The sequence below is a fragment of the Hipposideros armiger genome, unplaced genomic scaffold, assembly GCF_001890085.2.
Source record: "Hipposideros armiger isolate ML-2016 unplaced genomic scaffold, ASM189008v1 scaffold_519, whole genome shotgun sequence".
Classification (NCBI taxonomy): Eukaryota; Metazoa; Chordata; class Mammalia; order Chiroptera; family Hipposideridae; genus Hipposideros; species Hipposideros armiger.
This window is the reverse complement of record NW_017731869.1, coordinates 921,602-926,794: the sequence shown is the minus strand read 5'-3', so window position 1 is coordinate 926,794 and position 5,193 is coordinate 921,602. Positions and strand designations below refer to the sequence as shown.

The 5,193-nt window shown below is 48.0% G+C and overlaps 1 protein-coding gene across 5 annotated transcripts in view; it reads right to left on the bottom strand.

Moving 5' to 3' along the window:
* Positions 1 to 5,193, bottom strand: part of RIPOR2 (RHO family interacting cell polarization regulator 2) — a 206,525-nt gene that overhangs the window by 89,291 nt on the left and 112,041 nt on the right. The window contains exon 1 of one of the 5 annotated variants that reach the window (XM_019668179.1): positions 1,277 to 1,434. The exons of the other annotated variants lie outside the window; for them this stretch is intronic. The gene's annotated coding sequence lies outside the window, so the exon portion shown is untranslated. Of the gene's footprint in view, positions 1 to 1,276; positions 1,435 to 5,193 lie in introns of those variants that run through there. 5 annotated transcript variants of the gene reach the window in all.

Here is a 5,193-nt window from a genome sequence, read left to right as displayed (position 1 = left end):
GACAGAGAAAAACGGAAGAAATGATTGTATGCCAGATAACAAAGAGGCGACTGCTCACACCAGATGCCCAGCCCCATAGACGGGGCCCAGTACAATTTCTTCGGGAATGGGGGCAACAAGGAGTCACACTCCTAAACTTCAGCCACGTACATGGATATGAGATGTGTAGGAAGTGGGAAGCAAGGAGGAAACATGGCCCCAACGTTCGCTAAGACAATCATGACTGATCACCTGACCAAAAGCTTATACATTTCCACTCAGTCACTCAAGCAACACATAGGAATCTCCACGACAAGAACCGGTGGCTCCACCAATCTCCCCTCTGCACCTCCCCCTCAACACAATCAGCCCGGTTGTCTCCATTTCCCACTTTGTCTCCTGCTCCTGAGGGAGCTGTCACTTCGCACCAGGGACCTACACAGCCCTCTGCCACCTTAACAACTGAATGGCTTCCACTCGTTTAATAAACAAACAGCACCCACACTCTTATAAAATGAGGCTCTCTCTGTTCTCCCCTTCACAGGGGGAAGGGAGAGGAGGTTGTGGTCGCACAGTGAGAGTTGCAGCTGCTTTCCCTCTCCAGACTCCTCCCAAGCCACAGAAACTCGCGGCGGTGCCCTCGTCCTCAGGTGCATCGCCCCTCCCCCATCTTTCCAGACACAGGTGGGCATCAGTGCAACACATTCTCCTTCCTGCCCTTCCTCTCAATTCTCGTTCCCCCACCTCTCACCTCCAATTTGGGGTTTAGACACGCGGGGAAGAGGCTGGTTTACGGCCAAGCTCAATCCGGGCAGGCTGGGAGCAAGTTAAGACCAGGAGCCCATGATCCCAGCGTTAAGCCGGCGTTGGGTGAAAGCCGGCCCCCCAGGACACTTGCACTCCCACTCCCAGGGTACGGATCGAGGGGTCCCACGTGTCCCCAACTAAGGCACTGTCTCGGGCTCCTCGCCATCGTCTCAGACAATCTCTCCACTCTCCGGGGCACCTCAGTTCTCCCCAGTCCCTCCACTCTCTGGGGCACCCTCAGGTCTGCTCAGTCGCCCCCACCCCACCCCGCGGCACCTCAGTTCTGCCTGCCAAAGTGCGCGCGCCCTTTCCTCTCAGCAACTTGGTGTCTCTCCAGTGGGGTCAGACACCAGAGCCCCCGCGGCGCGGTAAGCCCAGGACGCCCTAGTACCTACGGCTCCCAACGTGCAATGAACGCTCGCCACGCAGACCTCCCCAGGTTGTGAGCAAAATCAGGAGCAAAAAGGAACGCATAAAACGGTGCACGTACCTAAAGACGACGGCTCCTCGTCATGACAGGGACACTGGGCGTGTAAAAGCCTCCGTCCCAGTGCAGTGCCCGCACCTCGGGCTTCGCAGACAGCCCGAGCTCGCTCTCTGGGTACAGGTACAGAGGGCCGCTGGAGCAGTTGGGTGCCCGCTTGGGGTCCCCAGNAAAAAAAAAATTGCAATGGCTTCAGACTCCCTTGTGCCCAGGAAGGCCTCACCTCTGGACCCGCATTCAGAATCACATGATTTACTTAAAGGGAGATGACAGAGGGAAGGTCCTTTTTGCCAAACATAGAATCTATGTGCAGATCTAGCTGGGCTGATTTCTCCCCGATTAGATTGTAAAGAAGTGAGACTAGTTCCTGAAATGAAAACCACGTATTCCCTCAATATGTTTTTTTTTCAGTACCTCTAGCTTGATAACTGTATATTCACATATATGAAAACATCTTGAGCTAATGTAGCCTCGTAGCCTCTTCTTGCTTTGGCTATTTTCTTCCTTCAGTAGAGAAAGAGCATTTTGCAACAATCAGAGGGCCAAAAAAAAAAAATTACATCTGGGAACTATTTTAATGTGAAGACACAAACTTTGAGGATCTAAAAAATAAAAACAAAAAATCCCACGTGTCATTTCTATCCTACTTTAGGCTAAAGACTATTATGACAAAATTCAAAGGGCAAACTTTTTGAGGGATGTCAGGGGAGCGCAGTTCCTGACCTTTCTTATGTCATTATAGGGGCAGGTTTCCACGTACAAAATACAGTATTCAATAGAGAGCATAAGTCAGGTGATAAGAGACAATAGTCAGACTTCAGGCATCCAGTGAATTTGGCTTCAAATAGGCCATATTTTGGTGACTGACAGGTAGTGGACAGGCAGGACAAACTAGCCTTCCTTCTCTCCAGCTTCACATTGTTTTTGTTGCAGAGGCTACTTGAGTGACATCCTGGGCTGAGTGAGAATACCTCCAAGCTAACATCCTAGCACTGTGATCTTGGACAAGCCAGTTAACCCTTTTGTATTATTTCCTAACTTATTAAACCAGAGACATTAGTGTTAGTCCTGCCTACATCACAGGGTTGTTCTGTGGTTTAAGTGGGACCATAGATGTGAAAGTTGTTGAAAATGAAAAAGATCTATAGAAACATAAAATACTATCACTTGGACTAATGTATTACTCTATGCACTACTATCAAGGGGACCTTGAACTTGAACTAGCAAGTTCAAGGAATAGCAAACTTTAGGTATCAGGGAAGGAGGCACAGGCAGAAAAGAAGTGGTAGAAAAAGTCAGCCTGCTGGGGAAAAGGGGTTGCAGGAATGGCTCCCTGTATTTCAGGGGCTGGATCTCTGTGTGTAAGTCCAGGTGCTGTCTCATCCCTTTTCTCCTTCCCCTAGGTGGGTCGCTGATTTTAGGACACCCCCCAAAGTAAAGGTTTGCAGCGCCTCTACCTGCCTCATTGAGGCAGTTCTCCTTTCAAAAGAAGCTATTCTTGCTTATTCACATGTTGGATTAGCCAGTTTGAAACTCCTCAAAGCTACCAATTCCACTTTCCTCCCCCCAACAAACAAACCCAAATGTGTGATGATTTGCCTCTGAGATCTACTTAAGAAGAAGCTTCTCAGGCCAATATGCCAGAGGAGGAGAAGGGGGCGCTTTAGAGTTGCTAGTTCTACCATTGACAACTGTCCTGCTATTTACCTCACAGTGAAGAAAATTGATAGGAATAACACAAGACAGAGGTTTTAATTGACCTTTTTTCTGCATCTGACTGTGGACCAATCCAGTTATTTATTACTGTGTGAAAAATCAGCCCAAATGTAGTGGCTGAAACAATAGCAGGGAGTCAGGACTTGGCAAGGGCTCTGGGGCACAGTCCTGGGAGCTGGACACGGAGCAGTAGGGACCGGAAGAGCCAGAGGTTAGTCAGGCCTCTGTCCCTCTTGTCTCAGGCCTCTCCATGTGGTCAGCTACTTTGGGCTTCCTCACAGCACGGCAGCCTCTTCCATGGCAGCCGATGTCTTCTAGAGTTAATATTCCAGCCAATAGGGGGATAAACTGAGTTATCTTTTATGCTAGCCTTGGAAGTCACATTCTTTGTTGGTCGAAAGAGTCACAATTTTGAAGGGAGGGAACACAGACTTCGCTTCTCAATGAGGAGAGTATCAGAGTCACTTTGCCGGAAGAGCACGTAGGGTGGGAGACACTGTTGAGGCCATCTTTGGAAAATCTAATCTGCCATATGGGCTGACGGTAAATAGTTAAGAGTTAAGCTGGAGAATGCCAATATTTGTCCCTGATACTGGTACTGATGTACAGTTTCTCCTTAATACCACCTTGCAAGGGATTTCTAACAGACCAGACAGTAATTTTGAGTGTGGCAAAACGGGCAACTATTCTGATGTCTCTTCCTCTCCTCCCCCTTCACCTTAATGACTTAATAACACTTGTTAAACTTCCTAAAAATCTCAGGCATCTACTTCTGTTCCACCATATGCCGCCATCCTTCAGAACAGAAAAGACGAGTGCCATCCATATCCACCTGTGGCTCCCTAGACACCCCATGGCTTCCCGTGGCAGCTGCAATGCATACACATGACTGGCACTCATATCATCCCAGCCCTTTCTGGGGTGCCTTCCTGTACTGAAATCAGGAAGCTGAAAGCAACATTTCCCAGAATCCCCTGCAGCTAGGGTTCCACAGCTGATGCAGGGGGTCTCCACCAGGTGTACTTGCACAGGATTTGAAGGCAGAAGTGATGGCGAGGCAGTGGGAATTAGTTTCAAATGGCTGCTGTAACAAATTACTACACATTTAGTAGCTGAACATGACACACATGTATCACTTTATAGTGTGGGAGGTCAGAAGTCTGAAATGGGTCTCACTGGCTAAAATCAAGGTGTCTGCAGCACTGTGCTCCCTGCTGCGGTCTCCAGGGGAGAGCTATTGTATTTCCTTGTTTTCTCTAGTTTCTAGAGGCCACCCACGTTCCTTCTCTTGCGGCCTCTTGCTCCATCTTCAAAGCAGGCAATGTTGCATCTTTTTGACCCTTCTTTCATAGTCACACGACCACCACTGGGAAAGGTTCTCTACTTTTAAGGACCAATATCATTAGACTGGGCCTACCTGTAGAATCCAGGATAATCTCAAGGAGTTTGAGTTCATCTCATCTGCAAAGGTAAGGTAACATGTTTGTAGGTTCCAGGGATAAGGATGAGGACCTCTTTGTTGGTTGGGGGGGGGTATGTTAGTTAGTCTATTGTGCTATGCTGCTGTTTCTTCTGTTGTCACTGCTGGTAACCATCGTCATCGGTTTTCTGGTTTTCTGTGGTAGCTTTCTGGCTGGCTGTTTCCTCACTGTGGCAGTGGCAGCTTCATTCAGGAGCCAGTAGCTTCTCACATCAGCAGGCATCTTCTTGATTATTGATCAGGTCATGGCTCCATTAGTGGTCCAATTTTACAATGTGACTTTCAAAGTTGTTCTGGAAAACTTGACCCAGAGTGTGTTTCCTTGGCCTTCCTGACCCAACCATTCTGTACGCCATCTTATTATATATCCTTTCTGCAGAGTGGATTCTGTTGTCTGCAACAGAGCCCTGATGCATGCTCTCAGAACTGTATCCCTGCATGTATCCATGTCTCTCTTTTCTAAACTCCTCTTATTTCTGAGCATGGAGCAACACCAAAACAACACTAAACCAGATTAGAACTTAGGAAGATGCGAATCATTTCAAAGTAGTTAAAAGGCTACCAATAACCTTACAAACTAAAACTATGGCATTGTCACTCAAGGGTTACCAGTGGGCAGTTATCCTGGGGTCCTCATTTAGGGTAGTTCACCTTGAACCTCGGCATAGCAACAGGGCACCTAGTGTGTGTCACATTAATTAGAAGGTGGATTGTCACAGTGAAGGCC